Here is a 17,055-nt window from a genome sequence, read left to right as displayed (position 1 = left end):
ATTTTACTTTCAAAACACTAAGACCAACAGAGAGATAAAATGAGATTTTCTACAATTAACAATTTAAAATATTTGAAATATTTTATATACTTTTTCCATTAATGTTAGATTTGTGGAATTTATACTTTGGAAAATGTAAATTTCATTATGAGGTAAAAGAAAGAAAAGCTGTTGAAAAACAATCACTTCCAAGTTCTACACATTTGTTATTTTAATCTTTATGATTACAATGATTTATTATCCAAGTAATGATCAGTAACTTGCATTTTAAAAATATTCTGCAGTAGAAGACTAATCATTAGACCTATCTCAAGTAGACTTACTTTTAAGATCTATACTAGGACAGGAATCTAAGTGAATTTCATTCTTTTTCAATCCTCTTTCCTAAAAGCTATGGTCTGAGATTAACAATTTCTTTTAAATTTAAATAATGAGATGGAATGACATATTTTAACCAAATATAAATATGCTATCCATGTGAACATACATACATGTATTTAAAACACGTACATGCATAATTTCTATATACCTGAGTATATACTATGAAATATTTTCTGTACCCTTTTTTTTTCATTTTCATGGTTATTTACATTTTGATAGAGAGAACAGAAGCAGGAGAACAGAACAGAGAGTGAGAGACACAGAATCTAAAGCAGGCTGCAGGCTCTGAGCTGTCAGCACAGAGCCGGAAGAGGGGCTCGAACCCACAAACTGTGAGATCATGACCTGAGCCAAAGGTGGACACCCAACTAACTGAGCCACCCAGGCACCCCTTTCTGTACCCTTTCTAAGCTAATACTGTACAAAGTAAAGAAAAATTTAATTTTAGGTGAGCTTTTATTTGACATTCTAACAGTGTACAACCATGTGCATTTAATATTAGATAAAAAATCCTTAATTCTAGTGGTTAAAAATATGAAGAAAAAAGTAGATTCAAATTTAGCTACAAACATAAGATCACAGATAGTCTGGACCATCTTCCAAGGAAAAAAATAACAAATTTTCCAATTGTCATTTTCTGACTTTGTTTATTTTTCCTTTAAGACACTGGTAACTTCTTGGGAAGATCACAAAACAGATCTCTACTCATTCAGAGGTGACTTCATTTTGTTTCCTCGACATTAAGTCTTCTTTTTCACCCAGGCTTTAAAATTGAATAACTAAATATTTAACTATTTAAATCACTCTCCATCTCTAACTTCTTAGAAGCTTAGAGGATTATTAGAAGCTATTAAATGAGGCTACACATGTGTTTTAAATCTACGTATATAATAATAATTACATAAAGACATCAACAAATATTGAGTAAACAGAAGTGAGCATCTGTGACCTGGAAAGTAGTAAAAATTGGTTAATTAATTTCTATTTCATAACGAAAACTCATTTCTCATTTTGCCTCTATACTTGATTAAGGCATATTCAAGTTGGATATTTCATGAAATATTTGAGTCCTATCAAATAAACCTTCACTATATGCAAGTTTACTCTTCATTAGGGGATTCTCAAGTTTTACAGTGCTAAGTAAATCTTACAACAGAATATTTAAGCAATTGTCTACAGTCTAAAACAGTGTTGAGTTTCACTCCGCATTACCTTCCTAGAAAATGCACAGCATTAACCAATTCTTTTCTGTCAACTAGCAATTTTTGGCAGATCCCTTTTGCATGATTCATGAAGGACCAGTAAAAGGCTAATTGTTCAAATTAATTTGCGTAAATGACTAAGCAAGAGATAACAAAATTACATCTGCACTTGTTTGGCAAAGATTCAATAGCAGCGGCCCTGTACTGCCAGCTGCTTCCAGACAACACTCTTGCAGAAATTAAAAGCTACAAATATTAATTAATACACTTTTTTGGTACGTTAATTTGCACTGAAAGGTTCCGGAGTGCAAAACTGCTGAGAAGATGAACCATGATAATTAGAATTAATGGGATGGATGCATGTTTTTTGCAGCTGAAGTTTTAAAAACCCATGAATGGAACTGGGAACTTGAAACTGACATTCCCATAAATCTCTATGATAATGCAGCTATTAGTATTAGAAGGATTAAGTACTATGGCTCCAGAGTTATCCATCACATGACACATTATATCCCATCTGTCATTGCAGTAGCTAAGACATGATAGCCGTCCTTGAGGAAGCTGTATGAAAAGCTTTGGGAATTCAAGGAATTGTAGTGATGACTGTCAGACTACAAAATGAATAGCTCAGATCCCGGACTTCCAAACAGAAATAATAGCCAGCACTCTATATTTGTCAGCTTAGTACTTTGCATATACTCTCACTCTCATATTTGTATTTAAGTTTAGTTAGGCAATTGGAATTATAGATAGATGAGACTGGAAAAAAGAGTAGTACAATATCAGATTTTATCTTTAATTCATGTATAACTTTAGAATTGTGAGTTCCCTGGAGATTAGTTTTTACTGATTGCATTATTAATTATACATAGAAACATCTTCAGAAAATCTTACTGTTGACATGCTGGTAAATATACTGAAGTCATTCCTGATACAAAGTGACTAAGAAGTGAAAATTCAATGCTAGGAAACACTGGACCTTCAGTTTTATTCACTGATTTAAAGCTTTTATGTAGTTCATACTTGGCAATAAAGAAAGCATATTCTTTTCAACATAGAGCTTCACAACGTTGGTAATGTATTCTATACAACTAAACATATATATGGATAGATTAAAATTTTTCTGCTTAAAAAAATTAAAAATGGCATTTACATGGTTTTCAGAAAATGCAAGACATTTCATTTAATTATTTTGTACTTAAAAAGGACACAGTGCCTTAAAGCTGAAATGTAACAGTTTTTTGTATGTTTGTTTATTTTATTTAAAGCTTTTTATTTATTTTGAGAGAAGGAGCACATGCACAAGAGGGGGAGGGGCAGAGAGAGAGAATCCCAAGCTGACTCCCACCATCAGTACAAAAACCAATTTGGGGCTTGAACTCATGAACAGCCTGTCAGGTACCCCTGAAATTATAGCATTCTAATTTGGGTCAGTTGGCACCTTCTAGGAATGTGCTAAGCATCTTGGAGTACTGCACATAATGAAAGATTACAAGTAAATGAAAAAGAGTTTTAAGACTTAAGTGTATATATTGAATATTTAGAAAAGAGAGTGCTTTAAATCAGGTTGGCCTTATGTGTATAGGTGAAGGGAAAATTCTAAATCTAAAAAAAATCCTTCTTACTGATACCCAAAATTATATCCTAACATGAAATACATTCCATTGTATGGTTTTAACATGTATTCCTTGGATAGCTTTCCCAGATACAGTCTTTCCCTAAAATCTTGTGGAAAATTGTGTGTATTTTTCCCCCACCGAAGAAATGCCTGATTACATTATTACACTATATTCTTTAAAGTGTTAGATCCGAGTTTATACTCAAGGTTTCAATCTCTATTATACTATATATATAATCATTGCCAGGAAGACAATACTTAAAATTGCTAACAGTTACTTACTGTCCTAAGGAAGAGATTTCTATCCTTCCTTGAGAACAGTCTCCACAGGGAGCTGTCAGGAGGACACTGATGTGATCTCACACAGAAAGATGTGTCCAGAAGTAGAGGACAGGATGTGGAATCAGAAGGCTGACAGCCCCAGGGTAAACCTTACCTAGCTTAGAGTTGTTGTGCTCAGGGCCTGTGTTGCTTTTGAAGAATGACAATGAACATTAGGTAATTTATTCAGGGGGGGAAATCATGCAGTAATGTAATAGTTTAAGTATTTGATGACTCACTGCAGTAAAGGGACTACAGATTTGATTTTACAGAAAATGTCTCAGTGATAAGGCTGATGAAACCTTGTAATTGCCTTCAAGTATAACATTAGAACATGTTTTTCAGGGGATGAGGCAGAACTTAGTCATCTGCTTGCTCTACCACAATAAAAAACTTTGAAATATTTTCCCCCCAGAGAACAGGTTATAGCTATAAAAAGAACATGTTCAGTTACATTAGATAATATTTATTTCTAAATTATTTCAATGGCCAAATGATAGGTAGAATGAAGGGTTTTGTTAGAAAGGAGAAGATAGCATGTCAAGGTATTTGTCTACCTGACTGGAAAAATCCGTGCAACACCTCTAGACTGCTACCATAGGATGCTACCCATCATGGGTCATCTTGACTATTTCTTAAGGATGCTACTTTAGACTTAGAAATATGCCCACTCCACACCCTTTGTTGCCTATCATTCCTGTCTCATACCAAAAATTCCAAAAAATGTAAACATGTTATAATACACCTCTTTGGAAATTCAATAGGCTTTGTTTTAGCAAAAGTAGTTTTTATAAGCCCTTTATTAGTACACTTCTTAAACTGTTAAAACATGTGCTGTTTTTTTTTTTATTTTTAGAATCAAATGCATGTTTTTAAAATACTTTACTAGTGTGTTATCTTTTTGTTTGATGCTAAGATGTATCAATATTTTTAACATTCATAGTTGATTTAAGCCAGTAAAGGTACTTTTCAGAGTAGTAGTTAAAACTTTTTGTCAGAGGGCACACAATATTTTTTTTCAACTGTTAATAAGTTTCTACACATATATGTAATTCCAGAACTATGGAGGCTTTATTATTTATGGGTACAGCTTAGCACAGGGCCAATACAAAGTTGTTACATCAGAAAAGAATTTTTAGTCCTTGTGTAAACATGATTATACTGCCTGAAAAAATGTTAGCTAACTCTGTCATCATTTTATTGGTAAGTAAATATTTCAGGAAATAGCACATATGATGCAACATCAACCAATATGAAGAGACCCTTATTATACTGAAAAATACACACAGATTCACAAAGAAATCATGTACAATGTACTTGTGCTAATGTACTTGTACATTATTTATATACTATCTACATGGCAAAGTGACAAACGTTGAGAGAAAACATCTCTATCACAAAATAAACATATTTAAAAAAATTAAAGCCAGTGTTTTTCTAAATGATCAAATTCCTATAATCAATATCCAATTTCCATTTTATTTTTAATGACCAATGAAGAAATAGTTCATACATAAAATTAAGGATATTTTTATTACAAAATCTTAAGGCACTAAGACAATTTTCCTGAACCTACTTTTTTTTAAAATATCATAGTCTTTTAAATCAAACACACAGATGCAGCTTTACCCAACTTGGAAGATCATCTACAATAAAATCCATAAGCTGAAGAGCAGCAAAAATGTATGATCCCAAATTATCCCACTCTGGGTTGTGAATTATCTGACTTGAAAGCAATCAAGACCCAGTTGATGCAAGAAAAAATTTTACACTTCCCTTAGGTATTTAAAGGAATTTAGATAGGAAGACTTGCTCAGAGAGAGAGAAAGAGAGAGAGGAGATCTGAAAGAACTATTTGTATGGTATGGCAAACATCTAATTACCAAACATCTGTTCCTTCTATTGTCCTTTGAATTGCCTTCCTCCTTTTTGAAGCCCCAGGCCTCTATCCCATATTTTAGCTCAGGATGGCATATAAACTTCAACTGCCCAAAATGACTTTGGGTCTCATTGTCTCTGTGGGGTCCCAAAAGAATGTATTTAAATTTGTTTTTATCCTATTAATCTGTCCTATGTTAATTTGATTATTAGATTAGCCAAAGAACCAAGAGAAGTAGAGGAAAATATTACTCCCCAAAGAAGCTATTCATTAATGGGTAGTATAAAGTCTCCTGGCCTGGTAACTGCCACACAAATTTTTATTGTTTTTATGAAACAAAAGGAATAATACATATTCCACCAGTGAATGTCTTCTATCTAAAACACAAGTCAAAACCACAATGAAATACTACCTCATACAAGTCAGAATGACTAGTATCAAAAAGACAAGAAATAACAAGTGTTACCAAGGATGTGGAGAAAAGAGAACCTTTAGTGCACTGTTGGTGGAAATATAAATTGGAAAATATTAGGGAGTTTCCTCAAAAAACTAAAAATGGAAGTACCATCTGATCTAGTAATTCCATTTCTGGGTATTTACCAGAAAAAAAAAAACAAAAAACAAAAATAACACCTCATTTGGAAAGATATATGCACCCTTATGCTTATCACAGTGATATTTACAATAGCGATGATGTAGATGTAACCATTGATAGAAGAATAAACAAAATATACTATACATACACAATGGACTATTATTCAGCCTTAAAAGGAATGAAATCTTGCCATTTGCGACATGGATGAACCCAGAGGGTATTCTGCTAAGTGAAGTAAGTCAGACAGAGAAAGACAGATACCATATGACTTCACTTATATGTGGTCTCAAACAAAATAAACAGCAACAAAAAAGAAAAACAGACTCATCAATATAGAGAAGAAACTAGAGGTTGCCAGAGGGGAGGGAGGTGATGAAATTGGTGAAGTAGGTGAAGGGGATTAAGAGGTATAAATTTCCCATTATAAAATAAATAAGTGACAGGGATAAAAAGACCAACATAGCCGATACAGTCAATAATACCATAATCACTTTGTATGGTGAGAGACAGTAACTACACTTACTACGGTGAGCATTTAGCAATGTATACAATTGTAGAATCACTGTGCTGTATGACTGAAACTAAAGTTGTCAATTGTACTTCAGTTAAAAACATAATGAAGGAAATCGATAAATAAAATGTTTTCTGAACAAATTTCTGCCTGTTGGAGGACTCAGCTTTAAAACAACAATGTATATCCTTGGACAATGATACAACTTCCATTAGCCATTCTACTTTCTAGTAATCTTTCTGACCTGTTCTCTCTTGCTCTCTGCACAATTTATAGAGCAATAAAGTATGCTCAACTTTGGGGTATTTATTATTTTATTAAATGATTATTGAAATAATTTGTTCTTATTTTCCATCAATCTTATTATTATGCTACCATAATAGATTATAATCTCTTCAAAAACAGGGTCTCATGCCCATATGATCTCATACTTCTGAATATCCACCATAATCTTTAATGTGGCTTGTTTGCATTTGATTTATCCAGCATTTGGAAGGGCTTCCAAGCTCACACTGATTAACCCCCTTCTCTGGGTATTTCTGTTTTTAAAACTCCCCTACCCTCACTAGCACATAGGTGTAACTGTAAGGCAGAAACTTGTCTCTCATGCTTAAATAGGCACCACAGTCAAGCAAAATATAAGATTTTCCCCCTCAGAAATTGGAAATTTGTATATTTTTGTGTGTTTATGACAAAGCTACTTTGAATACTTTGGAGTGAGCCCCACAGGACTACCAAACACTAGGAAGAACCCCCACACTCTAGGAGTGACCCAGGAGGAGAGGCTGAGGAAAAGGAAGCACTGAGATTCAGGGAAAGGGGATGTCACGGGTGGTGGCACTTGTGAGTCCTACGGGAGGACACACCAGGATGGTGTGACACAGGCTAAGGGCAAGAGGCCTGGACATAAAGCCACAAAGCTACCTGGGTTCCTCCTTCTCATCTGTATTTTTCTGCTTCTTCTCATGAGCTCAGCATCCCTCTGCGTACAGGTGGCAGTAGAAAGTCTATCATCTCAGAAAAATATAGAACATTTCATGAACTGGTAGGTCATCCTTGCGCAGGGGCCATGCTGATATCTGTGTCATTAGAAATTGGGACATTTGTAAATAAGGAGCCAAGTTTCTAAAAATCTTTAAAAAAATTTTAATGTTTATTTCTTTTTGAGAGAGACAGAGACAGAGTGCGAGCAGGGGAGGGGCAGAGAGAGAGGGAGACAGACACAGAATTCAAAGCAGGCTCCTTTGAATGAACAAACAAACCCATTTTGCTATATGTAAACAGCCTAGGACCAAAATCATGTGAATAAAATATGGAAAAGCTATGAGCATGAGGTGCATCAAGTTCTATTACATGAATTTAATCTAAATATTCACTCTGTTAAAACATATTTGAAGAATCCCATTTTTGCTTGCTTCATTCTTCTGTGTATCTTAAGTTTAAAATAGGTGTGCAAGTTTTGTTTTCCCTGCTAGATTTCTCACACTAACATCAAAATGAAGCTGTCTTTTGAAAGTGATTTTATCATCCCTAAATTCTTCATTTCATTTTCAATGATATAGGATGAAACATATTTTGTTTATGAAAAACCAAAGTAAAGAAAAGTAAAGAATACACTACCCCATTAGGAAATGAGAAAAAATAGTGCAATCATAAGGAGGTCAAATGATACCTTTGGGATCTGGTTAACAAAGTTACTTTAAGGGAGAACATCTGTCATGAGGGAGACAATTTCTTTCTGTAAGAAGCACATAGAATCTATATGGTAGAAAAATACTTTATTCATAAGGAAGCCAGAAAGAGTAGAAACCATTTATCTTTGAGCCTATTTCTTGAACCTTTATTATTCTGGTTTCTTAAATCAAGTTACTAACAGTGGTATTTAGAAATAAAAAGACAGGTTTCACACATAGTCCATAAGGTAATCACTCCAGGGAAGAAAATGTTTGATATGGCTATGTATAAATTGAATAATATATTAAGAATTTTGATATTATGGATAGAAGTGGCATTTTAATGCTTAGTGGTTTCTTGGAAAGCAGCCTAGCACAGTGATGAAAAAGAAGCTTTAAATTTCTCCACCAACATGTGGCTACATTAGAATTTTAAAAGTCAAAACATCTGAGGTTTAGTCCAGGTAGAGGGACTAGTTTTAGGATACTATGTGGAAAGGCTAGAAGGTACTGCATTTCTTTAATCCAATGCATTGTGACTGAATGATCTGCCACAAAGCCTTTGGCAACTGTTTCTTTGAAGTTCATCTTACAAAAAGAAAATGAATGAACCCTGCTTACCACTTACTGGTAATAACTCAACCTAATCTTGCCAAGGAAAGATCTACTACCAGGTTTCTAATAATCTTAGGTTTTTGTCATCCTAACTCCTTTCAAAGAAAAGCTTTTATTCTTTGAAAAAACATTAGAATAAAATTCCTTGTGAGATTACTTTACATTTCCTATTCATAGGCCCCAAATAATAGCACACCAGAGTAACAGCAGCAGCCTAATATATTTACCACATGTCTGACTGTTGATTACCCTTTATTTAGAAAAATGTACTTGAGATCAGGTATGGGTTTTCTACATCCATGTGGCAAAATGAAAGAATCATTGTTCTGGGATCAAGACTCCTCCAAAGGCTCTAGGGTGATCTTGAAGAACTCATTTGAATTCCCCTAGGCTCACTATATGAATCCAACATATGGGGCCATGAAAATGATATTCTCACCACCTCAATAAGATCAGTGTAATTAAGATTGAAAGTTGATGTTATCTATTCAAAGGAAAGATAAACATACCAAAAAAATTTGCTATTCCCATCTACTGGAATAGATAACTTAATTCACAGGTGGCTTACTCTTGATAATTTAGAAGTAGAGGCAAGGCTCCAAGAAACAAGCTAAGGGAACAAACATATTGCCCATGTTTTATTCCATGTAACAGGCGGCAGCTATTGTGGTGGCTGAGTCTCCTTTTCTGGACCACAAAAAACAGTTTACACTGCTTCTATACAAGATTTTTACAACCAGGTTTATGTTTTTATCATATGGAAAAGCTGACAGAAGAGCTCTGATATCATAAACTGCCAATGAGTGGGAGGAACCTAATGGTATTATTTAATTTTAAAAATGAAAGTGGCATGGGAATTAGAAAGGGAAGTAAGAAAGAATACAGAGAAGGAAAGCAAAGATAAGGAGAAATACCAGGGTCTCCAGTTCCCATGTACTATATCAAAAATATTAGGAATTCAATAAGAATTTTTAATATTTTTCTGAAAGTATTAATAGAATAAAATGTGTAAATGTTTGGTCATATTTACTTATGTTCTTTTCGTCGACATTAGTCTACCATGCATAAAGGGAAAAACAAAATATCGCTGACCAAAAGCCAAGATCTGGCTTTGTCAACAGTATTCAAGACTAGAGAGTGGCTGTTGCATGCTTGTCATATTTAGTCTATTTCTAAGCTTGATGTCGAAATACAAACAGCTATTGCTGAACAAAGCCTTAGTAAGACAAGACTGTGACTCAAATTGTCCTTTTGCTTCAACACCTTTTGGCGAATAGACCTAGCCAGAAGCAATCCAAACTGGGATTAAGAAACAAGACCAGCTGTCTAATGGAGTCAGGTACTTTAAAACTAGTGGTATTTTCTCTGAGAAGTAACTGAAATGAACAAGAAATTTATCCTTGCCTCAGTCGAGGGAATGGAGAAAATGCATACCGAGAAGTGAGAAAGGGGGATGAACTGATTTAAAAAAAATAGAAGAGACATTCTGGGAAGGGCAAAGGCATGCACTACGAGTTTAAGACAGTTTATGGTAAATATTTTGGTGCTACTGTATACATAGTTTTCTTTGGTTATTTTTTTCCAGTTTCTTCCAACCTATCTGCACGTTGAAGTGATTATGAGCAACTGGATTTGAATTTATATAAATTTATAAAATACTACCTTCTGTTCTCATAGAAGATAGGTTATATTTAATACCACATAAACATTCTAGTGAATAAAAGCAAAGTAGGTGAGGTCCGGTGAGGATGCCATAAGAAAATACTACAGACTGGATGGATGAAAAATGTATCTTCTCACAATTCTGGAGGCTGGAATTTCAAGATCATGATGCTGGGAGGGTTGGTTTGTCTGAAGCTTCTCCCCTTGGCTTACAGCTGGCTGCCTTCTCACTGTGTCCCCACATGATCATTCTTCTGTCCATATACATCCCTGATGTCTCCACCTCTTCTTAAAAGGACATTGCTCCTTTCAGATTAGGGCTCCATACACATGACTTACCTTGTCTAATTATTATTTAAGGACTTTATCTCAAAATATAGTCATATCAGGGGTTAATATTTTGACACAGGGATTTTGGGGGTACGGAATTAAAAACGCAACAAGTATGTGATATTAACAACTTGTTATACATTCCCTTATTATGAGGGAATTCCTTGTTCCTTTAATCATAAATCTCTTTAAGATAAGCATCACTAAGATTTAAGTTTTAACTTCCCTTTTAATAGGATTAGTGTAACTGACCAAAGCAATAATTTTAAGTAGCTGTCCTAATATGAATGCAAACAAAACTCTCTACTGTGGTACACTATGGAAATGCCTCACTCGTCTAACCAAGCCTCAAGGACTTGCTATTGTAGTAACTTTACTTTAGAGTAATGTTTTTGAAGAAAAAAGATCACAATGATTACATACGACTCTCAGAAAAATGAGCTAAAGTTTGAAAACAACTAATAGATAACTGGTATTCTTTTGTTGCTTGATTTTATATTTACTTCTCTATTTTACAACTCTGTAGGAAACGAAGTTAATTTATAAATCTATGCAAGGTAGGGATGCAAATAATTTTTGTCCAGTGGAAGAGATAACCCCAAAAGTTAAATTTATTGCTTTGAAAAAAATAGCTTTATATCTATCCAAGAATCTTATCCTAATACTTCTTTTTAAAATTGCCTCTCTATCTATGTCATCAAATGACCTTTGAACTGAGTTAAACTTGCTGGCTCAGTCATTATAATGGGTTATATAGAGTCTTTGAAAAAATTGTTCACATAATATTTGTCTCACAGGCATAAATTGCCTTCTTGAAAATGATATTTAAACATAATCAATGAACATGTATTTATTAATATCATTTATCAGTATATTAGAATACAGAATCTAATCTGAAAATTTAATCCTTAATAATAACTACAATACCAAGTGATTTGTCTTTAATTTAAAGATTACTTTCTATGCTTTTAGAGAAAAGTGGAAAATTGGAAATTTAGGAAAAGCAACTGAAACATTTAAAAAATAGTATTTTTTCATTTCTAAGTTTGTTGAGTATAAATTTATGTAGGAAAAGATTATGTATACTCACAAATTTCTTATTGTTTTCCATTGTTAATATTTAAAAAACACATGTTGATTAAACTCTACGTAGACACTGTGAATGCATATTTTTAAAAATAAAATGGGAGAGTATGATTTTAATCTATAAACATTTATAGTAAAGTCAACTGGATCTAGTCCCCAGTAGTGAACCTAATAGATTTTGAACTCCCTGTGGTTAAAATGGACAGAGTGTCACACTGACTTCAGGTATTTTTCAAGGGAGGAAAATCCCAATGGTTTTTTAACCAAAGAAATCTAGCCTAGTATCATGGCAACAAGAAATCAGCCATCTGGACTGTTGCCGTATAACCAAGAGCATAAGACACTTTCTGCCTAGTCCTCGTGGATCGACTTTTCTGTCTCTTCAATACTCAAAGTCAGGAATCTTCTCCACTATGAAGCTTTGCTTACCTATGAAGCTAGGCTGAATGAGATGCCTCTGAATCCGTTTAATTGTCCTTAATTTTGCATAAATATAAATTATATAAATTATAGTCTATAAGTTATATATAAATATATAAATTATATATCTTATTATATGATTCTGCCTCCTCTATACCATGATCTCAAGAAAAAGGAACTGTTCACTTTATAATTCAACTAATTTAGTATTTGATATCTGTTTATGAAATAAATACAATGGTGTAAAATATATTTGGTTGACCAGCCAAAGTAAATATAGCAACCTGAGATAAAAACTTGAGTATGTTAAAAAACATAGGGACCTTCTATATCTACATAAGAGTGTATCTACATACAAAAGGAGGATCAATATGCACAAACATTAATGTGTTAATTATAAAAATATTCCCCCCAAATAATGGCTTATCCAAAGAATTTGTCCATTTTGTTTGTTTACAAGTCTTACTGGGCATTTATTTAAACAGTTTGAATCTGAATCAGTCTAAATCTAATCAAAACTCTATACCTTTAACTGGCAATTACTATGATATAGCTTTTACCACTGTCACATCATAGTTATGAGTCTGTAAAGCATTTATTTTTAAGTCAATGGGACTTGTAGTTATTAGCATATAAAAGTTACAGAAATATTTGCAATGTTCCAAATATAACACTGAATTCTATTTCAAAGAAAGGTTTTGTTGCACATTTAAATGCCTGAAAATAAGGCATATAATAAAGAGACTGCTAGATCTTTTACTTTGACAGTATCACTGAAAAAGGCTATAAAAATCTGATAGAAACACTGAAAGATTACCTCTGAGAGGGATTACCTCTGAGGGGGATGTAGAATCCATTTTGCTTTTAAACTGACCCTGAAGATGTGTCCAACATTTGTAACATCCACAATAAAGAGTTCAAAGACATGACGGGAGATTTCTTAGGCTTGGAATAAAACATTCAGTTTAGTGAGTCTACTTATTTCATGCAATGGGGTGGAAATGGATGCAGAAAAAGTCTTTCAATTGTCCTTTATCTGTATCTATTAATTGCCACTCATCAAAGTGGCACAGCTAAACTATGCAAAAAGTATTTTTAACTGCCAGACTAGTACAAGGAAACACCAAATGCTTCCTTCTTGATTACGGAATACAAAAGCACAAAAGGGTAATTTTTTTTTTCAGTGCTTAAAAAAAAAACACCTCAACCATATCAACAGTCCATCGATCTGACCTTCTAACATGAAATAAAGTGTAAGTTATTCTCATACCTCAGCAAGGAAGTAAAGTATTTTAAGAAGACCCATGTGAGATAAAAAGGTCAATAACATATTTACTCCTTGTACTAAGATGCAACCTTTTGCAGTCCAATAATTCAATTAGGAAAACAGATTTTGCAACTCAGGTTCTGAACTTCTTACCTGGGAAGCTTTATAAGAGGTTGTTATTATAGCCAAGCAGTTACTGTTATTCAAGAAATAAACCTTTCTGGGTTTTTTTTGATGTATCTGCTCTGTTATTTGTCATTACATTTTTATAAGTAGTCATTATCTAAAATGATACATCCTTTTACTTTTCTTGGAAATCACTCATGAAAGATACTCTGGTAGAAGTGTTACACAAAAGTGTAGGCAATTTGCTCCTCATTGAATAAAATATATCCCAACAATCAGCAAGTTCTATATCCCATTGCCAACCTTATTCTATTGTATCAATCAAAAAGTTTGTTCCTTAGTCAAGAAAACACTTTATTTCTTGCCATTTATATATCCTGGTATGTTTCAAAGACTTTGGTAGTTGTCTCCTTGTAATATTTCAGCTTTTAAGCTGCTTCCCTGCCTCACTGAGCTCACATAAGATACATCTGAAAGCTTTAGTACAAATTTACTTCGAATAAAGTCTTCAATTCATTTTCATGGCACCAAAAAGACAGCTTTAATAACTGCAATGACAAATAAACTGGAAATCATTCCAGGCCTTTTCACTTAACTGACAAGTAGAACACTCTCATAATGAGCCGCAGGTTTTACGTTTTCTCTTTGACCATAATAGCTTCATTTAAGAGCGTCAGACCCTGACACTTCATCATTTATCTACATTATTTCTCATCTTCTTTCAAATAAATTATGGAATACTAGACTGAGCACATAAAAACAAAGTGACTTGTTATCAGTAAACAGCAAGATAAATTGTCCAGAAGTTCCTCATTTAGTTCCCTTTAAATTTAAGGGCAAGTTATTGGGTGCACCTTTTTTAACTTCCAATGTTTGCATTTTTACAGCCATCTTATTTCTCTTGCCACTGGCCTCTGTGCACTCATCCAGAGCCTGATGTGGAAGGCATAAAGTAATCCCATTATCCCAAGGTTGGCCGCTAAAGTACAAAGAAGCATAAGGGGAGAAATTCAAATAAAAAATCTTGGAAAGTGATTTCTCCACATCTGTAAAAACCCCCATCCATAATACATCTTGTCATACTAGGAAATGTGACACTTCCAAAGTAATGAACAGTGCAACTGTAACTCTTTTAGCCCGTGGAAATAAAGCACTGATTTTAAATGGATGGGTGAATGCGATCTCTTCTCATTGAATTCCTACCTCCTTTCTTAACCATATAGAATTGGAGAAAATAAAATAAAATCACTATCAGATTGTATTTCTTTTCAAAAGGGTTCACCAAATTTATAGAAATTCTCACATCTTGTGCTTCTTCCTTCTTTTTATATTAACCTACAAAGACTTGCAGAATCATATCAGATTGGTAAGTACAAAAACAATATTTAAGAAACCATTAAAACATCAGTTTTTGTGTGTGTGGTACATACTGAACTCTTGGCTATACACTGTGGTAAAGAATAAAGGATGTATAGTGCAGATAGTCACAGGGTGATGATTTATTAACACAGTTTCAATTACTTGAGTTATTCTGGAATTAACACTCAAAAAAGTGTACTGCATTTTGATTTTCTACCTACTCAAGTCTATTTGATCATAAGTATTTTAACTTTAATAACATTATTATATGGAAATTCATTCAAAGGTACTTAACAACAATTATAGATCCTCTATTCTAAGTAAAACTCTGATGCAGGTAAATACAAGGAAAAGTATATTTCTATTATCTGTCTTCAAAGAGCTCTAGGGAAAAAAAAATTTGCTCATTTAATTTTGGCATGCTATCTAACTTCTGAGATACAACAGTGGTGGGAATAATTTACAGCATTAATTTCTATGCCTCCATCACTTATCTTCTGAGGGACTTGAATAGTCCAAGTTGTAGTTTCTGAGAAGATGGTAAAATGGTATGGTCCTCTGGCTCCTTTTAGATAAAAATATACCAGAAAGAGAGATTAATAAATCTGTCACCCAACAAAAGTCACAGAGGGGGTGGTGGATTTGTAGGGGCAAAGGACTATATATGGATGGGGGGGAGGGGTCAAGAAGTGGAGATGGAGGTAGAGAGAATAAAAGGCAGAAAACCCTGGAGTAGAAGGAGATTAGATAGTATTAATTTCGTTAAAATAGCCATACATTTTGGTATTTGGCATGGTAATACCCATACATTTGGTAGTGTACGTGCCCTTTCCTTTCCCTCATGTCACACTTTGCAGAAACGGTCCTGGCAAGTCAGGTGGAGAGAAAGAAATATCTCTTTAAAAAGGACACTGTCGGGGAGCACCTGGGTGGTTCAGGCAGCTAAGGGTGGGACTTCAGTTCTAGCCATGATCTCAGGATTCCTAAGTTCTAGTCCCACATGGGTCTCTGTCAGCATAGAGCCTGCTTCAGATCCTCTGCCCCCGAACCCCCCCCCCCCGGCCCCTCTGCACCTCTCCAACTCATCCTCTCTCTCTCTCTTTCAAATAAACATTTTTTTTTTTTTTTTTAAAGAACAGTGTCTGGGTAAATGTACAAATTATACCATGATGGTCCTTGGTTCTCTGGCATGTCCCCTACCCTTAAAGTCACCAAGAGTTACAAAGATAAAGACTTTTTTTTTTTTTTTGCTCCAACCCTAAGTACACAACCCCATAAAGGTGACTAATCCTCAAAGGCAATATAAACTCACAAGGAAAAACAGGAGGAGACCTGGAGAGCTCAACAAATACAAGAGAAAGATAACAAACTGCAAACCCATACAATGGAGCTGATTTAACAAGCATTTAAATGAGCACGCTAAGTGTTGGTCGATAGTCAAAGGAGGATATTATAAACCTGAAAAGGGAACAAAAATAATAATATATAACAACTAGGGATTCTGAGTTTGAACATATCACAGTTAAAAACAGAAAACTTGATGTATAGCTCAAATAGATACAACTGAAGAACTAGTCAGTGAAAGGGAGAATAAGATGAAGCTCATTCAGAAGAATTAAAAAGGGAGAATGGTACTAAAAGAATGGAAATAGAAGTGAAAGGGTCCAGTTGCATACCCTAAAAATACAAAAAGAGTAAAAAAAAAAAAAAAAAAAAAAACAGAGATCATTGAAAGCCTTTAATGGATTAATGCTGTATATTCATATAGATATCTATATCTTCATAAAAATAGTTAAAACTGACTTATAAGGTTCAAGGAAACCAAAGAAAACTGGAAACAAATATAAAGAGTATGACTCTTGCATTTCAATATGTTTAGAGATGTGAAAGATTGTTGCTTAAACAGAATTAGTAATCATACTAATCACAGGTTTGTAAGGTTACGGATCCTGTTGAACTTATCTTTATGTTTTCAGCCCAGAAGAGTATTGCCCAGATCTTAGTATTTAA

General features: G+C 33.9%; 1 non-coding gene across 1 annotated transcript; it reads right to left on the bottom strand.

The window, feature by feature from the left end:
- Positions 1–7,526: 7,526 nt before the first annotated feature.
- On the bottom strand, positions 7,527–7,628 carry LOC120248167. Its single transcript, XR_005532514.1, has one exon. It is a non-coding gene; the product is annotated as a U6 spliceosomal RNA (small nuclear RNA).
- Positions 7,629–17,055: the final 9,427 nt, after the last annotated feature.

This window comes from Hyaena hyaena, unplaced genomic scaffold, assembly GCF_003009895.1.
Source record: "Hyaena hyaena isolate Hyena2069 unplaced genomic scaffold, ASM300989v1 scaffold_571, whole genome shotgun sequence".
Classification (NCBI taxonomy): domain Eukaryota; kingdom Metazoa; phylum Chordata; class Mammalia; order Carnivora; family Hyaenidae; genus Hyaena; species Hyaena hyaena.
The sequence above is the reverse complement of the archived record's forward strand: the minus strand, read 5'-3'. Positions and strand labels throughout refer to the sequence as shown.